The sequence below is a fragment of the Cervus canadensis genome, chromosome 10 (assembly GCF_019320065.1).
Source record: "Cervus canadensis isolate Bull #8, Minnesota chromosome 10, ASM1932006v1, whole genome shotgun sequence".
In the NCBI taxonomy this organism is placed as follows: Eukaryota; Metazoa; Chordata; class Mammalia; order Artiodactyla; family Cervidae; genus Cervus; species Cervus canadensis.
The window spans coordinates 37714597-37733486 of NC_057395.1; the positions used below are offsets into that span (position 1 = coordinate 37714597).

General features: G+C 45.7%; 1 long non-coding RNA gene across 2 annotated transcripts in view; it reads right to left on the reverse strand.

The window, feature by feature from the left end:
* LOC122448581 overlaps nt 1–18300 on the reverse strand; it is a 110034-nt gene extending 91734 nt beyond the window's left edge. Inside the window, exon 1 of one of the 2 annotated variants that reach the window (XR_006271677.1) lies at nt 17491–18300. This is a non-coding gene — a long non-coding RNA (uncharacterized LOC122448581). Of the gene's footprint in view, nt 1–17443 lie in introns of both variants that reach the window. The other variant, XR_006271675.1, reaches the window with a different exon arrangement.
* Between the last annotated feature and the right edge of the window lie 590 nt (nt 18301–18890).

Consider the following 18890-nt stretch of genomic DNA (forward strand, 5'->3'; position numbering starts at 1 on the left):
GTCTCCTCACTCTCTCCAGCATTTATTGTTTGTAGACTTTTTAATAACAGCCATTCTGACTGGCGTGAGATGGTACCTTACTGTGGTTTTGATTTGCATTTCTCTGATAATGAGTGATGTTGAGCATCTTTTCATGTGTTTGTTAGCCATCTGTATGTCTTCTTTGGAGAAATGTCTGTCTAGTTCTTTGGGCTATTTTTTGATTGGGTCATTTATTTTTCTGGAATTGAGCTACAGGAGCTGCTTGTATATTTTTGAGATTAATTCTTTGTTGGTTGTTTCATTTGCTATTATTTTATCCCATTCTGAAGGCTGTTTTTTCACCTTGCTTATAGTTTCCTTCATTGTGCAAAAGCTTTTAAGTTTAATTAGGTCCCATTTGTTTATTTTTGCTTTTATTTCCATTATTCTGGGAGCTGGGTCATAGAGGATCCTGCTGTGATTTATGTCAGAGAGTGTTTTGCCTATGTTTTCCTCTAGGAGTTTTATAGTTTCTGGTCTTACATTTAGATCTTTAATCCATTTTGAGTTTATTTTTGTGTATGGTGTTAGAAAGTGTTCTAGTTTCATTCTTTTACAAGTGGTTGACTAGTTTTCCCAGCACCACTTGTTAAAGAGATTGTCTTTTCTCCATTGTATATTCTTGCCTCCTTTGTCGAAGATAAGGTGCCCATAGGTGTGTGGATTTATCTCTGGGCTTTCTATTTCATTCCATTGATCTATATTTCTGTCTTTGTGCCAGTATCATACTGTCTTGATGACTTTAGCTTTGTGGTATAGTCTGAAGTCAGGCAGGTTGATTCCTCCAGTTCCATTCTTTCTCAAGATTGCTTTGGCTATTTGAGGTTTTTTGTATTTCCATGCAAATTGTGAAATTATTTGTTCTTGTTCTCTGAAAAATACCATTGGTAACTTGATAGGGAGTGCGTTGAATCTATAGATTGCTTTGATTAGTATACTCTTTTTCACTATATTGATTCTTCTGATCCGTGAACATGGTATATTTCTCCATCTATTTGTCCTCTTTGATTTCTTTCATCAGTTTTTTATAGTTTTCTATATATAGGTCTTTTGTTTCTTTTGGTAGATTTATTCCTAAGTATTTTATTATTTTCATTGCAATAGTGAATGGAGTTGTTTCCTTAATTTCTCTTTCTGTTTTCTCATTGTTAGTGTATAGGAATGGAAGGGATTTCTGTGTGTTAGTTTTATATCCTGCAGGCGGATTCCTTGCCAACTGAGCTATCGGGGAAGTCCTAACTCTATTTTAACAGCCTGCAAACATCCTCATCACTTGTACCCTCCCTCGCCCTTAGCCTATCCTCCACAGAGCAGCCTGTATTGTAGTCTCATTAAAACATAGTTCAGATCATGTCACTCCTCTGCTCAAAAGCCTTCCACGGACCCCAGTTCACATGGAACAAAAGCCAAAATCCACAAAAATGACCCTCGGTCTGTCCAGTCATGGGGGCACACTCCAGACCACCCTCAGGTTGGGTGATTTGTTAGAAGGACTCACGGAACCCACTGACAGCTGTTATGTTCACCTTTACAATTTATGACAGCGATTTTATCAGCTTCAACACAGATTAAATCAGCCAAGAGAAGAGGGGAAGGGAGAGAGGTGAAGACAATTAAATGCACAAAGCTGCCACTTATCCCTCCCAGTGGAGTTGCGGACAGTGTGACCTCACAGATCGAGTACTGTCACCCAGGGAAGCTCACTCAAAGCTTGGGGTCCTGATTTGTTATTGGTGCTCAACCACATAGACATGATTGACTGTCCACATAGCTGGGTTTAGTCACCACCCCCTCAGGAAATGAAGCTGCCATCCTAAGTTACATTTTTGGACCATTGGTGTGACCAAGACCAAGGTCTGAAAACACATTCAACCTAGATCATCAGCTCCCCGGATTCAACAGCAAAGCCAGATCCCTCTTTGGGTAAGGTTAATACAGCGTCTTTGATGTCAGGCTCTCTTCAGGCACAAAGACCTTCCCTGCCACTGATCTCCCCTTCCTCCTGTGTTTCCAGCCACATGTGGTGAATGTCCAGCAGGCTCAGGGCCATTCACCTGCTGTTGCCTCTGCTACTCCCTCTATTTGAACTGCTCTCGGGTTTGTTCTCTCCATCCTTCAGGTCTCCACTCAGAATGTCCCCCTACTAGTCAGCCCCTCCCCCATCTTATTTAAGGAGCAGCCCCACCCATTCTCTGTGCACACCACCCTCCCCAGCCACCTCCAACATCACTTTCTCCAGCACCACATTTGGGGCCAACAGAGGATGAGATGGTTGGATGGCATCACCAACTCAATGGGCATGAGTTTGTGCAAGCTCCAGGAGATAGTGAAGGACAGGGAAGCCTGGAGTGCTGTAGCCCATTGGGTCACAAATAGTCAGACACAACTGAGCGACTGAACAATACTGTTGGAGAAGCGTTTGCTACTGTCTCACCCTGTAGACTCCACACTCCTTGCTGACCAGGATCCTCACTGCTTGTCACATGCACCACTGTGACAGTATCTAGACTGGAGCCTGGTATGGAGCAGGTGCTCAGTTCAGTGACTGAATGATTCTATACGGCCCTGAAGCCCAAATGCAGAACCAGCCAGTCACGTGGGGTAAGGAATGACCTCCAGGAGTTGATGTTGCCTCTTTCAGACTTTAATCTGATATAATCTTTAAAAAACTTATTTATTTTTAACTGACAGATAATTGCTTTACAATATTATGATGATTTCTGCCATCACATCATCAACATGAATCATCCATAGGTATACATGTCCCCTCCCTCTTGAACCTCCCTCCCACCTCCTACCCCGTCCCATCTCTCTTTTCTAAGTGGTGAAGAAAGGACTACTGTCAAAACCTGATTTTACACTGAACTTACCTCCTGTCACAGTCTGCCCACTCTCAGAGTCTGGGAGTCTCTGGTTTATTTTATTTCATTCTTTTTTGTTTTTACTCTTTCATTTACCTGCTGGTGATTTTCCAAGGAATTACCAATGATGCCAGCATTTGATAGATGGGAGAGCTGGGTGGGATGATCCGTCAGGTCCTGGCCAGCTCTTATAGTCCAGGCTCAGGTTCATGACCTTTTCCTCTTGTACCTTTCCTTCTGGCCACGGTTGCTGTGTGGTCTTCCCTCCCTTCCTATCCTGGCAGCCAAGGTCCCCAGTGACACAGTGGCCCTGTCTAAGAGGTGGGAGGAGGGGAACCGTGCCTGACCTTAGCATCAAGTGTCAGCTTTCCCTTCCTGGGCCCTGGGCATCTCTGAGTTGGACGCACAGTTTGATAACTGTGGCCCCATGAGAAACTCACAAGGTCTCAGAGTTGTTCTACAAGGCCCCCCTGCTGGCTGCGTCTCCTCCACACACCCTGGTGCCACCTACCTGTTCCTGCAGCAGCCCATCCACCTCCATCCTGACAAGAAATCACCCCCCTCCACAACCCCTAAATCATCTATCAGAGCAGCTCATCTCAACCAGTAATTAGGCCACAAGGCATGAATCAAACACACCCACACACAGCTGGGGTCACAGTGCCCAGAGGTTTCTGCTTGTTAAGAGCCCAGAGGAACTGTCTGGAACTCAGTGATTTTCCACTCACACTGCACATCAGAGTCACTGGGGCAGGTTTTCTAAAACTCTGATGCCTAGGCCTGTCCCAGACCACAGACTCACAGTTCAGGGACAGGAGGGATGTGGTGGGGCACGGGGGGTACCCAGGGTGGTCAGGGTTCCTCGGGAGCCAGTGTGCAGCCAGCAAGGATCCCCCTGACTACATTGACCACAGGCTCTCAGGAGTTTCCTGCGGATATGACCTCAACCCACCAAGTCTTGACCCCAGAGTGAACCCTTCACCCATCAAATGGGCTCAGCTCTGCATCCTGGCAGCTCTGCTAGTGGACCAAGGAGTGATTTGGAGGGAAAGGGGCTCCTTTCAGACAGTGGCCGTGACTCAAGGCCAGGAGACTGCTTGCTGCTCTGTTCCTTTCCTGGCCCCTCAGAAACCCCCCAGCTGCCACCACACCCTGCCTCACCCAGGAGAATGTGAGCCCACAACATTGGCTGTCAAACAATCCGGAAAACCATCTCCCAGCAGTGACACCAGGGAACAATGGTGTGTCTGCCTAGACATCGGCAGCATCTTCTCGGGTGCACCAGGAGGTGCTGTCAGCTGGGCAGGCCCATGTCCAGCCAGGCTGCCATAGGACATTGAAAATTAAAGTCAGAATGACTCTCAGAACTGGTACAGACTGGTAATTTGGGGTCGAAGCCCCCAAATTAGCAAAGAGCCCTATAGCAGAAAGGGAGACCATGTTTTGTAGCCAAATAGCTTTGGTCCATCCATTAGGACTTGTAGAGTTCTCTGCAGCCTGGGTCTGACTCCTGGGGTCTTCCAATGGGCCCCAGGACTGAGTATGCAGGAGAGAGGAGCAGCGAGCAGAAAGACAGCCCAAGACTGACTCTCTCTTTTCCATTAGACCAGTCCTATGATGTGTAATAGATGCTGACTGTCAAGTGCATCTGTTGAACCATCAGGCACAGACTTAATCTCCAGCCCCCACATCTGCCACGTACCTGCATCTGTGCTCATCCTCCCATTCCATTGACTAATCCCACTTGACCTCTGTGTGGCGTTTGGCATCAGTGACTGTTTGCTTCTTGGAATTTGCTCCCCTCTTGGTTTCTATGAGGTGTACTCTTCCCTGACTCTCCCCTGAGCTCTCTGGTGGTTCAGACTCAGTCCTCTGCCTCCCCTTGCCATGCTGACGCTCTTCGTATTCTGTCTTGAGCCCTTTTCTACTCACACCACGAAGGCCTTCACCTACACCCATGGCTTCACACAGCATCTCTGCTGATAAGTCTCTCCTGCCTCCCTGAGCACCAGAACAGGGTGCCCCCCACCCAAAGACAACATGCCGCCAAATTGAATGCACCTCTTCCTGGGTCTTCAAGCTCAGCCAAGAGCTCTCCCTCTGTCCTGTCACCTGGGGCTCCTCTATCATCTATTTAGGACCAACACCTCATCAGGGACCTGGCCCTGCCTCTTTTAGCCCCTTAATGTCTTTCAGGTTCATCCATCCTTGACATCTGCACTGCAGCTCCCTGACTGCCAGCCTCATCGCCTGTCTCTGGACTCTTACAATTGTCTTCAGACAAGGTCTATCTCCTCTAGACTCAGCGTCTACCACCTTCTCCACTGTTATCAAAGCAGTAATTCCAAGGAGCAAACTCCATGTGCCCTTCCTCACCTTGCTTGGAAGCTCTGGACCAGGAAATAAAGCTTGGGTCTGTCATAATTCATAAATGACATCTGTCATAATGTCATAAATCTTGTTGAAAGTGAGCAGGAGGGGGAGTGGTGGATCAGTCCGGGTCCAACCAAGAACATGGAAAGTATTCTAGACATTTCAAACTGAGGGTTTAATACAGAGAAGTGCTTACACAACTGTTGGAGGGTCTGGGGATCCAGAAGATAGTGAGGCAAGCAAGGGGTTGGTGAGAAGGAGGTGATGTGATGAGAGCCCAGAATCTGGGGCCACCTGGCAGAAGGGACATTCACAGGTGGGAGCCTGGAAGAGATGATACCTGCTGGAGGTGCCACCTGGAGTAGAGGAAGAACAGAAAATATCCTGGTTTTTCTCAGCTCCTTCCTTCCAAACCCATGCCAGTGCCTCCTATTGGCCACACCGGCTGGATGTCACCTAAGGAAACCTGGAAAATGCAGCTCCCTGTAATACAGAGCACAGTAAGAGAGTAGAAAATAGATGTGACTCTTTTTTTATATAATTTTATTTATTCATTCTTGGCTGTGTTTGTCTTCATTGTTGTGTGGCCTTTTCTCTAGTTGTGACGAGCAGGGGCTACTCTCTACTTGCAGTGTGCAGGCTTCTTACTGCGATGGATTCTCTTGTTGCAGAGCACGAGCTCTAGCAGTGGCGGCTCCCAGGCTCTGGACCACAGGCTCAGTAGTTGTGGTGCACGGGCTTAGTTCCTCCACAGAATGTGGAATCTTCCCGAACCAGGGATCAAACCCATATCTCCTGCACTGGCAGAAGAATTTACCACTGAGCTACCAGGGAAAGCCTGGATGTGACTCTTTAAACTAGATGACAAACATAGAAATGTAGTGCATTTATACCTCTGTAGGTTTTTTGTTTTTGGTTTTTTTCTGGAAAGAAAGCTCAATTCTAGGACTGATTCCACACAGGACCTTGGGAAACCTGCCTCTTCAGCAGCCATGGCTTGAACAAACATACCTTTTCAAAACCTCTTCAAACCAGTCAGCTCACATGTTTGTCCCTTAGAGATGGAATGACTATGCACTGGCTCACATCCTCTCCTCCTGCCTGGAATAACATGCTTACTTTCTCCTCTTGGGGTTTCCCTGGTGGCTTGGATGGTAAAGAATCTGCCTGCAATGCAGGAGACCCAGGTTCGATCTCTGGGTCAGGAAGATCCCCTGGAGAAGGGAATGGCTACCCACTCCAGTATTCTTGCCTGGAGAATTCCATGGACAGAGGAGGCTGGTGGGCTATAGCCCACGGTGTCGAAAAGAGTCAGACACAACTGAGCAACTAACACTTTCACTCTCTCTTCTTACTTAAATCCAACACATCTTTGAAATCCAGGTTTGCTTCCTATCTCTTCTGCCAGCATTTCCGGACCACAACCATCAGGATAGGGTAGACACATACTATCAATTCTAGCTGAACATGATATGGCTGAAAAGTTGAAGGATATACAATTAAAGTAGATTAGAATCTACCTGCAGTAGCCTTCGAGGGACTTCCACTGTTTCCTCCCACGTGAAAAGACTTTCATGTGATTTCTGGCCTCTCTCCACCTCTTACCCTCTCTGTCCAAGAGAAGGTGTAGTGACTTCTGAGAAGAACAATGCTAGGTACGCTTGGCTCAGCATCACCCTTTTCTCCCCCAGAAGTGACCTGGACTGCAGGTACCAGCATCCCTGCTCCTCCACACTCTCACCTGGTTCTTGCCCACACGACTGTAAGAATGTAAGAATGTGGAATTTGGGGGATTACTTTTCAGGTCCATTTACTTCTCTTGATGATCCACGACTTCTAACTTAGTGTTTAATATAGGTCTAGTGAGGCCCCATCTGCTACTCCAAGTGTCTCAGTGGTTTCAGGTTAGAGGCGTGCTTGAGCAGGTTAGAGGGGTGCTTTTTCTCAGTCCTCCTGTGAAACACTTACCTATGACTTGATCACAGGCTCCTAGCCATAGATTCCTTGATATCCATGTTGTGTTTTTTAATAAAATAAATCTCAAATTCTGCCCTACTACTTTCTGGACTTGGGCTATGACCTGGCATTTTTCTGGTTTGAAATGTCAGCAAGGTAGACCTTTGTCTCTCCCTCTGCTCTGATTACTCTCCGCCAGAATTCAGGTCTTGCTTCCTTTCTCTTTATGGGAGCAACCAACCCCACTGGGACAAGTCACATCCAGTCCATGGTGATGTCTGGCTCTTCTGAGTCCTCGGTGAGGCATCACAGCGTGGTTGCTAAGAACATGGTCTCTGGAGCCAAACTGCCTGGGTCTGAATGGCTTCCCAACGTAACAGCTGTCTAGCCCAGGGCAAGATACTGAAACTCCCTATATTATGACATTACATAATAATTATTCTTCATAAAGATGATGTGAATCACCAAGCAAAATCCAAAATCTGTTCAGCGTGCTTTGTTTAAGAAGGTAGAAAACACAATCTAGAGATATTTATATCTATAATGGTTTTCAAATTGTTGGTGCTTAAATGGCTAAACTTTGACTATCTTCAAAAACAATTTAGAAAGGATTCAACATTTCCTGGCACAATTACATAAATAAAGGGGAAAAACTGAAAATTTTGAACAGGTAACTTAGTACAGTGTAAGAGGTCTAGACTCAAAGGCAGATCTGAAATTGAATCCCGTCTCTGTGAAAAGTCAGGTAAGGTATTTTACCTTACTGAGCATCTGAGTTTGTACATAAAATGGGGATAGAAATCAAGTGTTTAGTAGCTCAGTCCAATCTGACTCTTTGCAACCCCATGGACTGTAGCCCACCAGACTCCTCTGTCCATGAGATTTCCCAGCAAGGATACTGGAATGGGCTGCCATTTCCTTCTCCAGAGAATTTTTCTCACCCAGAGATCAAACCAAAGTCTCCTATATTGCAGGAGAATTTGTTACCACTGAGACATCTGGGAAGCCCTGAGGATAGAAATTACTACCTTGCAAAATTGTCTTGAAGCTTAAATGAAATAATGTAGGTGCAAGATGTATGGGCACTGCCTATGGGTGGGGGCGAGTGGGAGCCACACCCCCAATTCATTGGGACTTGGGCTGTTGAGTGTCCCGTAAGTGTTGGGTGGTGTCAGACAGAATTCTTCTGTCCATCTACCTATTTGCCCCATAGAAATCGGGAGACTCCTTGAAGGAAAATAGATCTCTTCCCTTTATGCTTTGAAACCATTCAAGTATGACTGATGGCCTTGAAAGCACCAACCAACGCCTGATAACAGAGAGTACAGGATAACAGTGTCTCCGAGGATGCTTCAGGAGGGTCAGAGGAAATGAATCACAAATGAGCCTCCGTCTCTTATCAATGGCTGAGATTCACCCTGGGTCTGTGAGGCTTCAGCACCATCCTGACCCAGCACCATGGTGACAGGCTAATGTCTAGACAAGAGGCCATGGAGTGAATCTAAAGACCTTTCATGAAGCCATCAGAAACCCACAGAGCATGTGCAAAGCAGGGCTCAGAGGGAAACGTATAGCCTCAAATACAAGGGGGAAAAAATGATTAAAGCATAAAACTCAGGGGAAAACAGACAAAAGGAATTAGTAAAGATAAAGTAAGAAATAAATTTAAAAGGAAAAAAAAATCATTGACCAGCTATGGAAAAAATTCCCTTTTTTCTATGCCTGTTGGGTATGAATGGATTGCATATTTAAAACTTAAATTATTATGATATCAAGAGAGATAGGTAGGTAGATGATAGTGAGTGAAAGTTGCTCAGTCATGTCTGACTTTTTGTGACCCCATGTACTATAGAGTTCATGGAATTCTCCAGACCAGAAGACTGGAGTGGGTAGCCGTTCCTGTCTCCAGGGGATCTTCCCAACCCAAGGATTGAACCCAGGTCTCCTGCATTGCAGGTGGATTCTTTACCAGCTGAGCTACCAGGGAAGCCCTAGATAGAGACAGATGAGATAGGTAGATAGATAGACAGATAGTTGATAGATGATAGGATAGGATAGGATAGTTGTAGAACTGGGACCCCAGCCTGTCTTAGCTCCCTTGAAGTAGGCCCATAATAAGAGAAGAGACAGTCCTATCTTATTCTTAAACACCATGCTGTTATCACTTCAGCTTACCAGCAGAAACCTGTTACGGCGATGGTCTCCTGAGGCCCCATTGCATGGGGTGGCCAGCCCAGCTTATATCCACTTCTTTCTTTCTCTCACACCAATATCCAATCCATCAGGAAATCATTTCTTTTCTACCTTCAGAATATATGAGAATCCGACCACTTCCCACCACCTCCATCACAGCCCTGCTGGACCACCATCTTCATCTCTTAACCTGGATGATTGTCATCCTAACCAGTCTCTCTATTTGCAACATCCACTTCCTGTTAAGTAAGTATATTATATATATCAGGGTCCTCCAGAAAAACAAATAAAATATAAATAGGTTCATAGAAAGAGATTTACTATAAGGGATTTGGTCAGGCCCATAGGGAACTTGGGAAGCCTCGGGATCTTCCGTCTACACTCTGGAGGCCCAGGAAAGCAACTATAGTAGTTTCAGTCCAAACCCAGAGAGCTTCTGAGAGCCAAGGAGATGGATGTCTCAGCTCAAGCAGGGAGTCAGTTCGCCCTTCCTCCGTCCTTCTGTTCTATTCAGGCCCTCCATGGATGGGGTGAGGCCCACCCACATTGGTGAGAACAATCTTCTTTACTCAGTCTTCAGATTAAAACGCTAATCTCTTCTGCAAACACTCTCACAGACACACCCAGCTCTCTGGGCGTCCCTTAGCCCAGTCAAACTGACAAATAAAATTCACACCAACCCCAAGTGAGTAGTAATCATAATGTATGTTTCCCACAGTAGTAGATGCGAAGGAAAATCATCTCTAGTATAACAAGACAACATGACAAAAGGGCAAATGTCTTTTGGCCTGGTTACATTTGAACTATCTTTATAAGCTGATGTCAGATATGGCCTTTGTGGCCAGTAGAGGCAGAATCATCTATCCTGTCTCTGCTACCAGATTCTGAACAGCTTGGAAAAATGCATCAAATCTCAGAACTTGTGCAAAACTCTAGGATTCTACGTTAAAGTGTCAGTCGCTCAATTGTGTCTGACTCTTTGTGACCTCATGGACTGTAGCCTGCCAGGCTCCCCTGTCCATAGGATTCTCCAGGCAAGAATACTAGAGAGGGTTGCCATCACCTTTAGGGGATCTTCCTGACCCAGGGATCAACCCTGGGTCTCCTGCATTACAGGCAGATTCTTTACCGTCTGAGCCACCAGGGAAGTCCAGGATTCAGCATGGGGCCCAGCAAATCACAGGAGACTCATTCACAGTCTCCAGCATTTCTCTGGATTTAAAGATGGATTGGCTTTTCTCTGAAATCTGTTCACAGATTTCTTGCTGTAGGAGATCCCACAAGCCATACAAGAGTTACAGCCACACAGTGTTTATACAAATTTCTGGGGTTTTCTGATGTTAAAAGTCACTCAAGAAATACGGGTTCCTGCCTCCAGAACTTTGAGGAATAAATTTTGCTGTTTAAACTGAGAAAAAGGAAGGAAGGAAGGAAAGGAATACAGGTTCCACTGGCTCCTACATGCTAATAATCTATCCGCTCTCTCCACCCACGTTAAATACAACAGAATAATCCAGATCCCATGCAAAGTTCTCATCCTTTAAGAAGAGTCTTTAAAGGCAATAAGAGGCTTGTTGTTGTTGTTCAGTCACTAAGTCATGTCCAACTCTTTGCAACCCCATGAACTGCAGCACACCAGGCCTCCCTGTCCCTCACTATCTCCTGGAGTTTGCTCAGTCTCATGTCCACTGAGTCGGGGATGCCATCCAACCATCTTATCCTCTGTCGCCCCCTTCTCCTCTTGCCCTCAGTCTTTCCCAGCATCAGGGTCTTTTCCAAAGAGTCAGCTCTTTGCATCAGGTGGCCAAAGTATTGGAGCTTCAGCATCAGTCCTTCCAATGAATATTCAGGGAAATTTCCTTTAGGAAATTAAGGTTGGATCTCCTTGCTGTCCAAGGGACTCTCAAGAGTCTTCTCCAACACCACAGTTCAAAATAAGAGGCTAGAAGATTTTGAATCGACTTTCAAGTCTACAGAGTAACAATCAGTTTAACCATTTGGTTTTATTCTGTCTGATTCAGCTGCATATTTGAACTCTGACCACAGGAACAGACAACCAGAGTCCCTCCTTACCGCTCCCGTCCACCCCCACCCCGCCCCACCTCTTCCCAGTATCCTAGCACCTCCCCCAGACCCAGACAATAATAAGGCACAACCCAGCTGGGAGGCCCTGCACTAGCTCAGTTCACACCCCAGGACAACATCCATTGTTCTCTTTAGAGGAGAAAGTCATGCAAACTGGAGGGAACCTGGCCTTCGGAGGCTTTAGGCAGTCAACGCTTCAGAAACAATTATCTCCCACACTGTGGAGGCACCTTTTTCTTTCTGCTCTTTGGCAAGACAGTCTTTAAGAAAAGTGACTTGCTCTTGCCTAACAGGATTAAATTCTTAACTGAAGCATTTTTGCCTAATCCATCCACTACATTCTAATCCCTTGTGAGTCAGAATGTAAGGAAAAGTTTCTATTTTGACTCAAAACCCACATTCTTAGAAGTCCCCTACAATCTGGCATGCTTCAGGCCCTCCTTACTGAACAGGGCGACCCCCTCAGGCTCTCAGCTGGCAGCCTGGGGACCACTCACCAGGGGCCAGGCTCCCAAACCCCGCCCTCTGCTCTCCGTCACCACCAGCCTTGCCTTGGGCCTCTCTTTTCTTTTCTTTTCTTGGGCTATTCTCTTTCCTTTTCTTCTTCTTTTGTTTTTTATACACACATACATTAGAGATGTTCTTTCTTGAGGCAGATAACATTCTGGAGGTTCTTTAAAGGAAAAGCCCTCCCCCCCACCCCGCCGGGAGAAGCATCCTTGTAGGCTGACTCCATGTTTCATTCTATGATAAAGATTTTTTTTTAATTTGGCTGCACTGGGTCTTAGTTGCAGCATGCAGGATCTTAGTAGCGTGTAATACAGATTTTATTTTTGAAGGTCTTTATTGTTGTTCTTGCTGTTCTTATTGTTCAGCTACCAAGTTATGACCAACTCTTTGTGACCTCATGGACTGCAGCATGCCAGGCTCCTCTGTCCTCCACTGCCTCCCAGAGTTTGCTCAAACTGGTCTTAACCGGAAACAGAGCAAAACCAATTCATTCAAAATTTTCCCTATTATTAGAAATGTAGTCAAAATTGTGTTGAAGTCATAATTGAGATACCTTGATTTGTGAGCCCATTTCTCCTACCTACCAGCTGAGTCACTTAATATTTCTGAACCTTGGTTTTCTCAGCCAACAGAAGGGATTAATTACACCCACCCAGAAATCATCACAGATGGGGAAGACGGTCACACAAGGTTTTGTGTATAAAAATATCTCATAGGCTGCAGTGCTTTTTTTCAAATACAAGGTATTCGAATGTTCCATTCTGAATTTTGCTCTTGTTTAAATTGTGTAGCGTCCCCTTTGTTGTAAACACAGACTGTTGTTCTAATGTGATCTTCTGCAGAGTCTGCCCACCCACCAAATCCCTGTTATCATGGGTCCTCTGGACTATCCCACTGGACTCCAAAAAAAATAATATTATGTTATTTAATCCTGGATTATCAGGAGTTTTCTGTTTGGCAGGTGTTACTGCTATGTTGGCATAAGGTTAGACTATTGGGCAAGGTAAATTTTTAAAGAAGTATTTATTTTTCTAGCAGAGCAGAAATTTGCATAGTTAATTCACTGAAAAGATTCACATGGATTTACACTAGGACAAGATTCTTCTCCTTGAAATGCTGCCCTGGCTAGCAAAAAATGTAAAATCGAGGACTTCCCTGGTGGTCCAGTGGTTAAGAAACTGGCTGCCAATGCAGAGGACACAGGTTTGATCCCTAATCCAAGAAGATTCCACATACCAAGGAGCAACTCAGCCCGAGCACCGGCCACTTAGCCAGAATTCTAGAGCCCGTGTGCCCTAGAACCGGTGCTCCACAACAAGAGAAGCCACCCCAATGAGAAGCCCACGCACTGCAACTAGAGAGCAGCCCCTGCTTGCCACAACTAGAGAAAGCCTGAGCATATAGCAATGAAGACCCAGCACAGCCAAAAATACATAAATTAATAAATTCAATTTTTTTTAAAGTAAAATGGATTGTTATTAATTGAGAAGCATTTTGGAGTCCCATTGAGGCAAGGGGAGGGAAGAGAGGTTTGTTCAGAGTTTCACAAGTGTTGCTAGAAATAGAGTTCCCACCTTCTGTGTGCTTTGCTGAGAGCTTATATTTCACAGGCAGTGGCCTCGTGGTCCCCAGCCTCAAACTGAAAGCACATAAGCCTGTGTGTGTTTCTGTAACAACTTTCCACCAAGGCACTTAATTGCTTGAGAATAAGAACAAGCACAATGACAAATGGCCACTAGGCCAGCAAGTGATGTATCCTGAGATGTCAAGGCCTAGGCACTCCTTCCCTCCTCTCGCTGATTGGGTCATAGAACATGCCTGGCTGACTTTTGGATGCATTTATCAAAGCACAAGATCCAGAACATCCCAGCCACATTCATCATCCTCGTCCTCCTCAATAGTGGGTAGAAAGGCTGGCAAACTGTCCCCCTAACAGGTGGAGATCTGTGTCCAGCACATGTCTGGCTGAAGCGATTGATCTGCTTGTGGAAAGAAAGTCCTTCCCCTTCTCTCCTGAACCAGACAGCAGAGCCAGTGTCCTTGGTCATCTTTATGAAAATATCTCTTCAAATAGTTTTCTCCCACTTGTGACCTTTATGAAAGATGAATGAGTAGCGGGGGGAATGTTTGATAATGCAGACGCTCTGGAGAACAGTTATTCAATACGAAAGGCACAGCTCTCATCCCCTTTCTAGAACCTCCTGTAGGTTAATAAAAAGTTGCTCCGTCGAGGCCTGCGGGAAACCCGTTCTGATGTCAAGGTGATACAAATTACACGCAGTCTCGCCATCCTGTATCCATGTTTGGTGTTTCTCAAAACCTGTGTGTATGTGTCCTCTTTGATCACCTTCCCCTCCATGACCGGCAACTCATCCGATTTCTTAGCAAAGGCTGTCAAATATGCAAACGTCAGCTTCAGCCCCACGTCTTTTCAACCTGATTCATCCCCAAATCTGGCTTTGGGAGGTTTAAATTAATGAGGCATTATCATCTTCCAACCAGTGAGTGCCAGGAACCCGACCCATGTGCAGAGTATTTACGGATGGACAGTAAAACGCCACATGAATCACTGATCTATATGTCCTGAGGCCTGTTCTACTCTGTAGGCTACATGAAATTACTAATCCTTACATCTTCTAATGGCATAAAATTTAAAACCCACAGATTATTAATACCAGATTCTTGCTTATTGTTTCATTATTTCTGAAACTGCTCTGCGGTCAAGATTTCCACATATCTTCTTTGTAAGATTGTGCTGCCCTGGGAAGAGAAAACAAAAGTGAACTGGTCCCCTCACGACAATATGTGGCACCAGAAGAGTCATTTCCCGTGGAAGCAGCCCCTGTAACGATTATTCCCCAGTTCCTGACTGCAGACCTGGTAACCGGCTAACCATCTTTGCTGGCATTTTCTTTGCTCGGGTGCCAAAATCCTGCAAACGGTTACAGTTTACAGACTTTCCTTCTGAACTACTTTCTATGATGGTTTTACCTGAGCCCATTTTTACCACAATATATTCTGTTTCCTTATGCAAAAAAGATGCCAAAGTCCTGTGGCTCTTTCTGCTTAGGGGCAGGGGAAGGGAGAGGGAGGGGTCAGTCTTGTCCCCTCTAAAATATGCAGATGAGGATAAAAGCCAGTCCCAGAAAGCAGGGGCAAGAACTTTTTTTCTTGACTCAAAGTCTACAATAAAACAGAAGGAACATGCTTCTCCATATAGGACCAGAACAGGTGACACAGCGTCTTTTGGTCTGTTTTGTAGAATTCTCAAATGTCCAAAGTCCCAAACTCCCAACCTAATGTCTTAAACTATCTTTTTCTTGAAAATGTGACTCACTCAGTTGCGTCCGACTCTTTGAGATCCCATGGACTATAGCCCACCAGTCTCCTCTGTCCATGGAATTCTCCAGGCAAGAATACTGGAGTGGCTTGCCATTTCTTTCTCCAGGGAATCTTCCCAACCCAGGGATTGAACTCCAGTCTCCTACATTGCAGGTAGACTCTTTACCAACTGAGTCTCTAGGGAAGATGCCCTTTTTCTATCATGTAAAAGCAATTTTGTTGTTCATTTTGTTTTGGACAAGGAGGAGAGAAAAAGAGTTGTACTCTATTGGTCTTAAAATCAAACATAGACATCAAATTCAGTTTCAAATTTTCTACTGTCTAGTAATCCAGACAAATTCCTTTGTTTAAATTTCTGCCTCAGGATCTCCCTGGTAGTCCAGTGGTTAAGACTCCACACTTCCAACACAGGGGGTGTGGGTTTGGTTCCATGCAGCTGCACAGCCAAAAAATAAAAATAAATAAGAATAATAAAATAATTTTTAAAAAATAAAATAAATTTCTGCCTCATCACAGGAGATAAAGCTACTATCGTCTAAGCTTAACTTTCTCTTCTGCCAACTATTTAATGATCTAATACACAGCACTGCAAAATTCTTTCTTGGCTAAAACCTGTACCCAGCATTATATGTGTCTTTGACAGACTGTCAGTGTTCATCGACAAGAACTGTATGAAAAGGTGCTACAGGTCTCAGAAATCATTCAGGTTCTGGCTTGTGTCTAGATTGGCAACACAGGCCGGTGGAGATACTAGATTCGATCAACCGGTAGTTTTGAACCTCACTTCAAACACCCAAACAATCTCGCCAATCTCTTGCATAAACTGGACAAAACAACTTTTTAAAAAGATTAATGAGGAAGATAGGAGATTAAAATATTAAATATGACTTCTTCTTGAAACTCATGATACCACTCAACTACCAAAAGCATTATTCTTCATGGAGAAAAGTGGAAGGATTCACGTATTGTGTCATCTATGTTGAGAATAAAAATGAATATTGCATGGAGTTCGTTGTACCTTATAAAGAGAGCATATCACTCATGTGGGTTTTAAGTTTGCTAGGTCAAAATATACCCTTTAAGGGCTTCCCTGGTGGTCCAGTGGTTAAGACTCCAGCTGCCAATGACCGGGAAATGGGTTCAGTCCCTAGTCGGGGAGAATCCCACATGCTTTGGAGCAACTGAGGCCATATGCCACAATGACTGACCCCGAACTGCAACAAGAGAAACCGTGGCAATGAGAAGCCCACGCACCACAACTAGAGAGTAGCCCCCACTTGCGGCAAATAGAGAAAGCCCACATGCAGTGATGAGAACCCAGCACAGCCGTAAATAAATAAATCTTCCAAAAAAATTCCCCTTAAGAGAGACAGTTAGGGGAGAATGGATACGTGTATATGTATGGATGGTGTCCACCTGAAACAATCACAACATGGTCAATGGGCTACACACCAATATAAAATAAAAAGTTTAAAAATATTCCCCTTGATAATTAATTAATTAATAACATATGAAGTTGCTTTACATGGAAAGAAATTAATTTTCCAAGCATCAAAGGGAAATCTATAGATTTAGTTGAAACGTGGCCAAGTGTATCAACTTGAAAAATTAATTCTCTGGCCAGATTGTATTGACTTCATCTGTACCCCTCCAGGAGGAGTTAGAGACATTAAAGATTTTGCAACTAAGGAACCAGTCTAGCCTTTTAGTCATCAAGACGTGGGGGCCTTTCAAGCCACCAGAGTAAAGAGATTTCAACACCCTGAAAAATCCCCCAGCATTTAGAGGGAGAATTGGAAGGTCATTTTGGCCTGAGTCGAAGGAAAAGAAAGATATTTTTTAATTAAGAAGTCAAAGTAAGGACGAAATGCCTTCGGTCTAATTTCTCTTCCAGTCGCTAAGAGACGCCAGGAAATGTGTGAGGGCTAAGCTATCTTTAATAATAACCCAGATTCTTCAGGGAGCCCCTCCTGGGTGGGCTTGTCTATAGACCCTCCCCCCAGAAGAGGCTCCTCTGCAGGGGTGAACGTTGACCCTAAGCGGGGTAGCCTAGAGCAGTCATTACAGCCGGGGGTGGAGCGGGAGCTCCGAGCATCCAATACCTGGCGCCAGAGTGGGCGGCGTGGAAGAGGGGCTTGGAAGGACGCACCTGGGGGAGGGATGCGCTTGGTCGTGCTGTTGGGCAGAAGCCTGGCGCTGTTCCCTTGTCACATTTCGGAGGCATCACGCCCTCCCCAGCCCCCACACCGCCTTCCTGCAGCCAGGATGGGGGCGGGACGAGGCGGGACGTCACCCAGGGTGGGGGGGACACAGGGGTTGCGCCCCGAAAGGGGCGGCCCCGCTGTGCCTTCCAGACGCCGGGCCAGTTCTATTTGGAGACCTTCTGCTCAGAGGCTGGGTTTGCCACATCAGTGACGACCAGTCCCAGCCCGGAGAGTTGCTTTCTAAAATAGCCTTCCCCGGTGCTCAGAATGAAGTTGAACCCATTAATTCCAAACACAGCTCGGTCCGGGCAGAAGCAGCCTGGCCTTGGAAGCCCGGGCGGCTTCGAGCGCTGACCCCCTGTTAGGAGTTTGTCTAAACAGCTCTCAGGAGCGGCTGTCATTACAGGGAGGGCCCCACGCAAACACAACCCTTTCCTCTACACACGGCAATTTGGGATCATCTGTTGCTCTCTGCTCCTTTTTGTAATCATTTGGACTGTAAAGTAATTAGAGGGATAGACATTCCAAAAATAAAAAAAGATCTCCAGCCGAGCTTTCTAATTCTAACGTAAGCACACGTATCATTTCAGGCTATCCGGCGAACTCTAGGCAGGTACGATTTCAATAATCAAAGCGTTTTACAGACGTTTTCTGAGGCTCACTCGGGCCCCTGAATTTTTTTGAACTTCAGAGCGCCCTGGTGCCACAAAGGGTGGGCTCCATCCCCCACCCCACCTCCTGGCAGCTTCTCTCCTCACTTACTTCCCCAGCCTTCCCCACCCCCGACACAACCGTAGTGTATTCTATCCCGCCGCCCCCCCCCCCCAAAGTACTGCCTGAGCAAAGAAAAATAGTGTTTTGGGGGGAAGAGTAAGGAGTGGTAATTATATTCCTAATCACATGTAATTTAAGAGAAAATGAGTAGCTGTGAGGGGCCATTGAGCTCCTGACTCAGTGTAATTCCACAGTCTGGGACCACAGGCACCCACTGTCACCTGGGTCTTCCAAAGTCACCCGCAGCTCAGCAGCCAATCGGTTAATTACAAGACAGACACTGCTTCCAGCATCAGCAGCCCTGACTTGGGAAACTGTCATTAGACAACAATGGAGATCTTCCTCCTCCCCCTGGGGACAGCACCAGTGGAAGCACAGCAAACAGGATGCAGCCCTCACCCTAAGCTCAGAGCTTGTTCTAGGTACTTTAGCTGTGAAACTCGATAATTCACACAATTCACTCAATGAGCACAGGAATGATGCACCAAGCACCTACTTACCTGGCAGCACCCTGCAAGGCAGTCACTGGTGTCAGTTCACCTGGGAAACAAGCCTGTCCCCGGTCAGGGCT